The sequence below is a fragment of the Diorhabda carinulata genome, chromosome 10 (assembly GCF_026250575.1).
Source record: "Diorhabda carinulata isolate Delta chromosome 10, icDioCari1.1, whole genome shotgun sequence".
Lineage (NCBI taxonomy): Eukaryota > Metazoa > Arthropoda > Insecta > Coleoptera > Chrysomelidae > Diorhabda > Diorhabda carinulata.
In genome coordinates, this window is record NC_079469.1 from 268510 (window position 1) to 281568 (window position 13059).

The following is a 13059-nucleotide window of genomic DNA, read 5'->3' on the forward strand; positions in this document are numbered from 1 at the left end:
GACGATATCTGACAAAGTTAGTTGCAAACTTACTCAAATATATGTGAAATGTTGAAATTCGACTTCAAATTAGGAAGATAGACTTTGAGAATTTTCAATTAACACAAACTGACAATCGACCTCAATGGGCTTCAATGGATGTTAACCGACGATATCTGACAAAGTAAGTTGCAAACTCTCTTAAATATATAAGAATTGATGAGATTCGAATTCAAATTAGGAAGATAGACTTTAAAAATTTTCAATTAACACAAAGTGACAATCTACCTCAATGGGCTTCAATGGAAGTGAATCTACGATATCTGACAAAGTTAGATGCAAACTTATCCAAATATATGAGAAATGTTGAAATTCGACTTCAAGTTAGGAAGATAGACTTTGAAAATTTTCAATCAACACAAAGTGACAATCGACCTCAATGGGCTTCAATGGATGTTAACCGACGATATCTGACAAAGTTAGTTGCAAACTTACTCAAATATATGTGAAATGTTGAAATTCGACTTCAAATTAGGAAGATAGACTTTGAAAATTTTCAATTAACACAAAGTGACAATCTACCTCAATGGGCTTCAATGGAAGTGAATCTACGATATCTGACAAAGTTAGATGCAAACTCATCCAAATATATGAGAAATGTTGAAATTCGACTTCAAGTTAGGAAGATAGACTTTGAAAATTTTCAATTAACACAAAGTGACAATCTACCTCAATGGGCTTCAATGGAAGTGAATCTACGATATCTGACAAAGTTAGATGCAAACTCATTCAAATATATGAGAAATGTTGGAATTCGACTTCAAGTTAGGAAGATAGACTTTGAAAATTTTCAATCAACACAAAGTGACAATCGACCTCAATGGGCTTCAATGGATGTTAATCGACGATATCTGACAAAGTTAGTTGCAAACTTACTCAAATATATGTGAAATGTTGAAATTCGACTTCAAATTAGGAAGATAGACTTTGAAAATTTTCAATCAACACAAAGTGACAATCGACCTCAATGGGCTTCAATGGATGTTAATCGACGATATCTGACAAAGTTAGTTGCAATCTCACTCAAATATATGAGAAATGTTGAAATTCGACTTCAAGTTAGGAAGATAGACTTTGAAAATTTTCAATCAACACAAAGTGACAATCGACCTCAATGGGCTTCAATGGAAATAAATCGACGATATCTGACAAAGTTAGATGCAAACTCACTCAAATATATGAAAAATGTTGAAATTCGACTTTAAGTTAGGAAGATAGACTTTGAAAATTTTCAATTAACACAAAGTGACAATCGACCTCAATGGGCTTCAATGGAAGTGAATCTACGATATCTGACAAAGTTAGATGCAAACTCATTCAAATATATGAGAAATGTTGAAATTCGACTTCAAGTTAGGAAGATAGACTTTGAAAATTTTCAATCAACACAAAGTGACAATCGACCTCAATGGGCTTCAATGGATGTTAATCGACGATATCTTACAAAGTTAGTTGCAAACTTACTCAAATATATGTGAAATGTTGAAATTCGACTTCAAATTAAGAAGATAGACTTTGAGAATTTTTAATAAACACAAACTGACAATCGACCTCAATGGGCTTCAATGGATGTTAACCGACGATATCTGACAAAGTTAGTTGCAAACTCACTCAAATATATAAGAATTGATGAGATTCGACTTCAAATTAGGAAGATAGACTTTGAAAATTTTCAATTAACACAAAGTGACAATCGACCTCAATGGGCTTCAATGGAAGTGAATCTACGATATCTGACAAAGTTAGATGCAAACTCATCCAAATATATGAGAAATGTTGAAATTCGACTTCAAGTTAGGAAGATAGACTTTGAAAATTTTCAATCAACACAAAGTGACAATCGACCTCAATGGGCTTCAATGGATGTTAATCGACGATATCTGACAAAGTTAGTTGCAAACTTACTCAAATATATGTGAAATCTTGAAATTCGACTTCAAATTAGGAAGATAGACTTTGAGAATTTTCAATTAACACAAACTGACAATCGACCTCAATGGGCTTCAATGGATGTTAACCGACGATATCTGACAAAGTTAGTTGCAAACTCACTTAAATATATAAGAATTGATGAGATTCGAATTCAAATTAGGAAGATAGACTTTGAAAATTTTCAATTAACACAAAGTGACAATCTACCTCAATGGGCTTCAATGGAAGTGAATCTACGATATCTGACAAAGTTAGATGCAAACTCATCCAAATATATGAGAAATGTTGAAATTCGACTTCAAGTTAGGAAGATAGACTTTGAAAATTTTCAATCAACACAAAGTGACAATCGACCTCAATGGGCTTCAATGGATGTTAATCGACGATATCTGACACAATTAGTTGCAAACTCACTCAAATATATAAGAATTGATGAGATTCGACTTCAAATTAGGAAGATAGACTTTGAAAATTTTCAATTAACACAAAGTGACAATCGACCTCAATGGGCTTCAATGGAAGTAAATCTACGATTTCTGACAAAGTTAGTTGCAAACTCACACAAATATATAAGAATTGATGAGATTCGACTTCAAATTAGGAAGATAAACTTTGAAAATTTTCAATTAACACAAAGTGACAATCGACCTCAATGGGATTCAATGGATGTTAATCGACGATATCTGACAAAGTTAGATGCAAACTCACTCAAATAAATGAGAAATGTTGAAATTCGACTTCAAATTAGGGAGATACACTTTGAAAATTTTCAATCAACACAAAGTGACAATCGACCTCAATGGGCTTCAATGGAAGTAAACCTACGATTTCTGACAAATTTAGTTGCAAACTCACTCAAATATATATGAATTGATGAGATTCGACTTCAAATTAGGAAGATAGACTTTGAGAATTTTCAATTAACACAAAGTGACAATCGACCTCAATGGGCTTCAATGGAAGTGAATCTACGATTTCTGACAAAGTTAGTTGCAAACTCACTCAAATATATAAGAATTGATGAGATTCGACTTCAAATTAGGGAGATACACTTTGAAAATTTTCAATTAACACAAAGTGACAATCGACCTCAATGGGCTTCAATGGAAATAAATCGACGACATCTGACAAAGTTAGATGCAAACTCACTCAAATATATGAAAAATGTTGAAATTCGACTCTAAGTTAGGAAGATAGACTTTGAAAATTTTCGATTAACACGAAGTGACAATCGACCTCAATGGGCTTCAATGGAAGTGAATCTACGATATCTGACAAAGTTAGATGCAAACTCATTCAAATATATGAGAAATGTTGAAATTCGACTTCAAGTTAGAAAGATAGACTTTGAAAATTTCCAATCAACACAAAGTGACAATCGACCTCAATGGGCTTCAATGGATGTTAACCGACGATATCTGAAAAAGTTAGTTGCAAACTCACTCAAATATATAAGAATTGATGAGATTCGACTTCAAATTAGGAAGATAGACTTTGAAAATTTTCAATTAACACAAAGTGACAATCGACCTCAATGGGCTTCAATGGAAATAAATCGACGACATCTGACAAAGTTAGATGCAAACTCACTCAAATATATGAAAAATGTTGAAATTCGACTCTAAGTTAGGAAGATAGACTTTGAAAATTTTCGATTAACACGAAGTGACAATCGACCTCAATGGGCTTCAATGAAAGTGAATCTACGATATCTGACAAAGTTAGATGCAAACTCATTCAAATATATGAGAAATGTTGAAATTCGACTTCAAGTTAGAAAGATAGACTTTGAAAATTTTCAATCAACACAAAGTGACAATCGACCTCAATGGGCTTCAATGGATGTTAATCGACGATATCTGACAAAGTTAGTTGCAAACTTACTCAAATATATGTGAAATGTTGAAATTCGACTTCAAATTAGGAAGATAGACTTTAAAAATTTTCAATCAACACAAAGTGACAATCGACCTCAATGGGCTTCAATGGATGTTAATCGACGATATCTGACAAAGTTAGTTGCAATCTCACTCAAATATATGAGAAATGTTGAAATTCGACTTCAAGTTAGGAAGATAGACTTTGAAAATTTTCAATCAACACAAAGTGACAATCGACCTCAATGGGCTTCAATGGAAATAAATCGACGATATCTGACAAAGTTAGATGCAAACTCACTCAAATATATGAAAAATGTTGAAATTCGACTTTAAGTTAGGAAGATAGACTTTGAAAATTTTCAATTAACACAAAGTGACAATCGACCTCAATGGGCTTCAATGGAAGTGAATCTACGATATCTGACAAAGTTAGATGCAAACTCATTCAAATATATGAGAAATGTTGAAATTCGACTTCAAGTTAGGAAGATAGACTTTGAAAATTTTCAATCAACACAAAGTGACAATCGACCTCAATGGGCTTCAATGGATGTTAATCGACGATATCTGACAAAGTTGGTTGCAAACTTACTCAAATATATGTGAAATGTTGAAATTCGACTTCAAATTAGGAAGATAGACTTTGAGAATTTTCAATTAACACAAACTGACAATCGACCTCAATGGGCTTCAATGGATGTTAACCGACGATATCTGACAAAGTTAGTTGCAAACTTCTCAAATATATGAAAAATGTTGAAATTCGACTCTAAGTTAGGAAGATAGACTTTGAAAATTTTCGATTAACACGAAGTGACAATCGACCTCAATGGGCTTCAATGGAAGTGAATCTACGATATCTGACAAAGTTAGATGCAAACTCATTCAAATATATGAGAAATGTTGAAATTCGACTTCAAGTTAGAAAGATAGACTTTGAAAATTTCCAATCAACACAAAGTGACAATCGACCTCAATGGGCTTCAATGGATGTTAACCGACGATATCTGAAAAAGTTAGTTGCAAACTCACTCAAATAAATGAGAAATGTTGAAATTCGACTTCAAATTAGGGAGATACACTTTGAAAATTTTCAATCAACACAAAGTGACAATCGACCTCAATGGGCTTCAATGGAAGTAAACCTACGATTTCTGACAAATTTAGTTGCAAACTCACTCAAATATATATGAATTGATGAGATTCGACTTCAAATTAGGAAGATAGACTTTGAGAATTTTCAATTAACACAAAGTGACAATCGACCTCAATGGGCTTCAATGGAAGTGAATCTACGATTTCTGACAAAGTTAGTTGCAAACTCACTCAAATATATAAGAATTGATGAGATTCGACTTCAAATTAGGGAGATACACTTTGAAAATTTTCAATTAACACAAAGTGACAATCGACCTCAATGGGCTTCAATGGATGTTAATCGACGATATCTGACAAAGTTAGATGCAAACTCACTCAAATAAATGAGAAATGTTGAAATTCGACTTCAAATTAGGGAGATACACTTTGAAAATTTTCAATCAACACAAAGTGACAATCGACCTCAATGGGCTTCAATGGAAGTAAACCTACGATTTCTGACAAATTTAGTTGCAAACTCACTCAAATATATATGAATTGATGAGATTCGACTTCAAATTAGGAAGATAGACTTTGAGAATTTTCAATTAACACAAAGTGACAATCGACCTCAATGGGCTTCAATGGATGTTAATCGACGATATCTGACAAAGTTAGATGCAAACTCACTCAAATAAATGAGAAATGTTGAAATTCGACTTCAAATTAGGGAGATACACTTTGAAAATTTTCAATCAACACAAAGTGACAATCGACCTCAATGGGCTTCAATGGAAGTAAACCTACGATTTCTGACAAATTTAGTTGCAAACTCACTCAAATATATATGAATTGATGAGATTCGACTTCAAATTAGGAAGATAGACTTTGAGAATTTTCAATTAACACAAAGTGACAATCGACCTCAATGGGCTTCAATGGATGTTAATCGACGATATCTGACAAAGTTAGATGCAAACTCACTCAAATAAATGAGAAATGTTGAAATTCGACTTCAAATTAGGGAGATACACTTTGAAAATTTTCAATCAACACAAAGTGACAATCGACCTCAATGGGCTTCAATGGAAGTAAACCTACGATTTCTGACAAATTTAGTTGCAAACTCACTCAAATATATATGAATTGATGAGATTCGACTTCAAATTAGGAAGATAGACTTTGAGAATTTTCAATTAACACAAAGTGACAATCGACCTCAATGGGCTTCAATGGAAGTGAATCTACGATTTCTGACAAAGTTAGTTGCAAACTCACTCAAATATATAAGAATTGATGAGATTCGACTTCAAATTAGGGAGATACACTTTGAAAATTTTCAATTAACACAAAGTGACAATCGACCTCAATGGGCTTCAATGGATGTTAATCGACGATATCTGACAAAGTTAGATGCAAACTCACTCAAATAAATGAGAAATGTTGAAATTCGACTTCAAATTAGGGAGATACACTTTGAAAATTTTCAATCAACACAAAGTGACAATCGACCTCAATGGGCTTCAATGGAAGTAAACCTACGATTTCTGACAAATTTAGTTGCAAACTCACTCAAATATATATGAATTGATGAGATTCGACTTCAAATTAGGAAGATAGACTTTGAGAATTTTCAATTAACACAAAGTGACAATCGACCTCAATGGGCTTCAATGGATGTTAATCGACGATATCTGACAAAGTTAGATGCAAACTCACTCAAATAAATGAGAAATGTTGAAATTCGACTTCAAATTAGGGAGATACACTTTGAAAATTTTCAATTAACACAAAGTGACAATCGACCTCAATGGGCTTCAATGGAAGTGAATCTACGATTTCTGACAAAGTTAGTTGCAAACTCACTCAAATATATGAAAAATGTTGAGACTTGACTTCAAATTAGGAAGATAGACTTTGAAAATTTTCAATTAACACAAAGTGACAATCGACCTCAATGGGATTCAATGGATGTTAATCGACGATATCTGACAAAGTTAGATGCAAACTCACTCAAATATATGAGAAATGTTGAAATTTGACTTCAAGTTAGGAAGATAGACTTTGAAAATTATCAATCAACACAAAGTGACAATCGACCTCAATGGGCTTCAATGGATGTTAATCGACGATATCTGACAAAGTTAGATGCAAACTCACTCAAATATATGAGAAATGTTGAAATTCGACTTTAAGTTAGGAAGATAGTCTTTGAAAATTATCAATCAACACAAAGTGACAATCGACCTCAATGGGCTTCAATGGATGTTAAACGACCATATCTGACAATGTTAGATGCAAACTCACTCAAATATATGAGAAATGTTGAAATTCGACTTCAAGTTAGGAAGATAGACTTTGAAAATTTTCAATCAACACAAAGTGACAATCGACATCGATGGGCTTCAATGGATGTTAATCGACGATATCTGACAAAGTTAGATGCAAACTCACTCAAATATATGAGAAATGTTGAAATTCGACTTCAAGTTAGGAAGATAGACTTTGAAAATTATCAATCAACACAAAGTGACAATCGACATCGATGGGCTTCAATGGAAGTAAATCTACGATATCTGACAAAGTTAGATGCAAACTCACTCAAATATATGAGAAATGTTGAAATTCGACTTCAAGTTAGGAAGATAGACTTTGAAAATTTTCAATCAACACAAAGTGACAATCGACATCGATGGGCTTCAATGGATGTTAATCGACGATATCTGACAAAGTTAGATGCAAACTCACTCAAATATATGAGAAATGTTGAAATTCGACTTCAAGTTAGGAAGATAGACTTTGAAAATTTTCAATCAACACAAAGTGACAATCGACATCGATGGGCTTCAATGGGAGTAAATCTACGATTTCTGAAAAAGTTAGTTGCAAACTCACTCAAATATATGAGAAATGTTGAAATTCGACTTCAAGTTAGGAAGATAGACTTTGAAAATTTTCAATCAACACAAAGTGACAATCGACCTCAATGGGCTTCAATGGAAATAAATCGACGATATCTGACAAAGTTAGATGCAAACTCACTCAAATATATGAAAAATGTTGAAATTCGACTTTAAGTTAGGAAGATAGACTTTGAAAATTTTGAATTAACACAAAGTGACAATCGACCTCAATGGGCTTCAATGGATGTTAATCGACGATATCTGACAAAGTTAGTTGCAAACTCACTTGAATATATAAGAATTGATGAGATTCGAATTCAAATTAGGAAGATAGACTTTGAAAATTTTCAATTAACACAAAGTGACAATCTACCTCAATGGGCTTCAATGGAAGTGAATCTACGATATCTGACAAAGTTAGATGCAAACTCACTCAAATATATGAGAAATGTTGAAATTCGACTTCAAGTTAGGAAGATAGACTTTGAAAATTTTCAATCAACACAAAGTGACAATCGACATCGATGGGCTTCAATGGATGTTAATCAACGATATCTGACAAAGTTAGATGCAAACTCACTCAAATATATAAGAATTGATGAGATTCGACTTCAAATTAGGAAGATAGACTTTGAAAATTTTCAATTAACACAAAGTGACAATCGACCTCAATGGGCTTCAATGGAAGTGAATCTACGATATCTGACAAAGTTAGATGCAAACTCATCCATATATATGAGAAATGTTGAAATTCGACTTCAAGTTAGGAAGATAGACCTTGAAAATTTTCAATCAACACAAAGTGACAATCGACCTCAATGGGCTTCAATGGATGTTAATCGACGATATCTGACAAAGTTAGTTGCAAACTTACTCAAATATATGTGAAATGTTGAAATTCGACTTCAAATTAGGAAGATAGACTTTGAGAATTTTCAATTAACACAAACTGACAATCGACCTCAATGGGCTTCAATGGATGTTAACCGACGATATCTGACAAAGTTAGTTGCAAACTCACTTAAATATATAAGAATTGATGAGATTCGAATTCAAATTAGGAAGATAGACTTTGAAAATTTTCAATTAACACAAAGTGACAATCTACCTCAATGGGCTTCAATGGAAGTGAATCTACGATATCTGACAAAGTTAGATGCAAACTCATCCAAATATATGAGAAATGTTGAAATTCGACTTCAAGTTAGGAAGATAGACTTTGAAAATTTTCAATCAACACAAAGTGACAATCGACCTCAATGGGCTTCAATGGATGTTAATCGACGATATCTGACAAAGTTAGTTGCAAACTTACTCAAATATATGTGAAATGTTGAAATTCGACTTCAAATTAGGAAGAGAGACTTTGAAAATTTTCAATCCACACAAAGTGACAATCGACCTCAATGGGCTTCAATGGAAGTGAATCTACGATTTCTGACAAAGTTAGTTGCAAACTCACTCAAATTTATAAGAATTGATGAGATTCGACTTCAAATCAGGAAGATAGTCTTTGAAAATTTTCAATTAACACAAAGTGACAATCGACCTCAATGGGCTTCAATGGAAATAAATCGACGATTGCTGACTAAATTAGTTGCAAACTCACTCAAATATATGAAAAATGTTGAGATTCGACTTCAAATTAGGAAGATACACTTTGAAAATTTTCAATCCACACAAAGTGACAATCGACCTCAATGGGCTTCAATGGATGTTAACCGACGATATCTGAAAAATTTAGTTGCAAACTCACTTAAATATATAAGAATTGATGAGATTCGACTTCAAATTAGGAAGATAGACTTTGAAAATTTTCAATCAACACAAAGTGACAATCGACCTCAATGGGATTCAATGGATGTTAATCGACGATATCTGACAAAGTTAGTTGCAAACTTAATCCAATATATGAGAAATGTTGAAATTCGACTTCAAGTTAGGAAGATAGACTTTGAAAATTATCAATCAACACAAAGTGACAATCGACCTCAATGGGCTTCAATGGATGTTAATCGACGATATCTGACAAAGTTAGATGCAAACTCACTCAAATAAATGAGAAATGTTGAAATTCGACTTCAAATTAGGAAGATAGACTTTGAAAATTTTCAATCAACACAAAGTGACAATCGACCTCAATGGGCTTCAATGGATGTTAATCGACGATATCTGACAAAGTTGGATGCAAACTCACTGAAATATATGAGAAATGTTGAAATTCGACTCCAAATTAGGAAGATAGACTTTGAAAATTATCAAACAACACAAAGTGACAATCGACCTCAATGGGCTTCAATGGAAGTAAACCTACGATTTCTGACAAAGTTAGTTGCAAACTCACTCAAATATATATGAATTGATGAGATTGGACTTTAAATTAGGAAGATAGACTTTGAGAATTTTCAATTAACACAAAGTGACAATCGACCTCAATGGGCTTCAATGGAAGTGAATCTACGATTTCTGACAAAGTTAGTTGCAATCTCACTCAAATATATAAGAATTGATGAGATTCGACTTCAAATAAGGAAGATAGACTTTAAAAATTTTCAATCAACAGAAAGTGACAATCGACATCGATGGGCTTCAATGGAAGTAAATCGACGATTTCTGACAAAGTTAGTTGCAAACTCACTCAAATATATAAGAATTGATGAGATTCGACTTCAAGTTAGGAATATAAACTTTGAAAATGTTCAATTAACACAAAGTGACAATCGACCTCAATGGGCTTCAATGGAAGTGAATCTAAGATTTCTGACAAAGTTAGTTGCAAACTCACTCAAATATATAAGAATTGATGAGATTCGACTTCAAATAAGGAAGATAGACTTTGAAAATTTTCAATCAACACAAAGTGACAATCGACATCGATGGGCTTCAATGGAAGTAAATCGACGATTTCTGACAAAGTAAGTTGCAAACTCACTCAAATATAAAAGAATTGATGAGATTCGACTCCAAATAAGGAAGATAGACTTTGAAAATTTTCAATCAACACAAAGTGACAATCTACATCGATGGGCTTCAATGGAAGTAAATCGACGATATCTGACAAAGTTGGATGCAAACTCACTGAAATATATGAGAAATGTTGAAATTCGACTCCAAATTAGGAAGATAGACTTTGAGAATTTTCAATTAACACAAACTGACAATCGACCTCAATGGGCTTCAATGGATGTTAACCGACGATATCTGACAAAGTAAGTTGCAAACTCTCTTAAATATATAAGAATTGATGAGATTCGAATTCAAATTAGGAAGATAGACTTTAAAAATTTTCAATTAACACAAAGTGACAATCTACCTCAATGGGCTTCAATGGAAGTGAATCTACGATATCTGACAAAGTTAGATGCAAACTTATCCAAATATATGAGAAATGTTGAAATTCGACTTCAAGTTAGGAAGATAGACTTTGAAAATTTTCAATCAACACAAAGTGACAATCGACCTCAATGGGCTTCAATGGATGTTAACCGACGATATCTGACAAAGTTAGTTGCAAACTCACTTAAATATATAAGGATTGATGAGATTCGAATTCAAATTAGGAAGATAGACTTTGAAAATTTTCAATTAACACAAAGTGACAATCTACCTCAATGGGCTTCAATGGAAGTGAATCTACGATATCTGACAAAGTTAGATGCAAACTCATCCAAATATATGAGAAATGTTGAAATTCGACTTCAAGTTAGGAAGATAGACTTTGAAAATTTTCAATTAACACAAAGTGACAATCTACCTCAATGGGCTTCAATGGAAGTGAATCTACGATATCTGACAAAGTTAGATGCAAACTCATTCAAATATATGAGAAATGTTGGAATTCGACTTCAAGTTAGGAAGATAGACTTTGAAAATTTTCAATCAACACAAAGTGACAATCGACCTCAATGGGCTTCAATGGATGTTAATCGACGATATCTGACAAAGTTAGTTGCAAACTTACTCAAATATATGTGAAATGTTGAAATTCGACTTCAAATTAGGAAGATAGACTTTGAAAATTTTCAATCAACACAAAGTGACAATCGACCTCAATGGGCTTCAATGGATGTTAATCGACGATATCTGACAAAGTTAGTTGCAATCTCACTCAAATATATGAGAAATGTTGAAATTCGACTTCAAGTTAGGAAGATAGACTTTGAAAATTTTCAATCAACACAAAGTGACAATCGACCTCAATGGGCTTCAATGGAAATAAATCGACGATATCTGACAAAGTTAGATGCAAACTCACTCAAATATATGAAAAATGTTGAAATTCGACTTTAAGTTAGGAAGAGAGACTTTGAAAATTTTCAATTAACACAAAGTGACAATCGACCTCAATGGGCTTCAATGGAAGTGAATCTACGATATCTGACAAAGTTAGATGCAAACTCATTCAAATATATGAGAAATGTTGAAATTCGACTTCAAGTTAGGAAGATAGACTTTGAAAATTTTCAATCAACACAAAGTGACAATCGACCTCAATGGGCTTCAATGGATGTTAATCGACGATATCTTACAAAGTTAGTTGCAAACTTACTCAAATATATGTGAAATGTTGAAATTCGACTTCAAATTAAGAAGATAGACTTTGAGAATTTTTAATAAACACAAACTGACAATCGACCTCAATGGGCTTCAATGGATGTTAACCGACGATATCTGACAAAGTTAGTTGCAAACTCACTCAAATATATAAGAATTGATGAGATTCGACTTCAAATTAGGAAGATAGACTTTGAAAATTTTCAATTAACACAAAGTGACAATCGACCTCAATGGGCTTCAATGGAAGTGAATCTACGATATCTGACAAAGTTAGATGCAAACTCATCCAAATATATGAGAAATGTTGAAATTCGACTTCAAGTTAGGAAGATAGACTTTGAAAATTTTCAATCAACACAAAGTGACAATCGACCTCAATGGGCTTCAATGGATGTTAATCGACGATATCTGACAAAGTTAGTTGCAAACTTACTCAAATATATGTGAAATGTTGAAATTCGACTTCAAATTAGGAAGATAGACTTTGAGAATTTTCAATTAACACAAACTGACAATCGACCTCAATGGGCTTCAATGGATGTTAACCGACGATATCTGACAAAGTTAGTTGCAAACTCACTTAAATATATAAGAATTGATGAGATTCGAATTCAAATTAGGAAGATAGACTTTGAAAATTTTCAATTAACACAAAGTGACAATCTACCTCA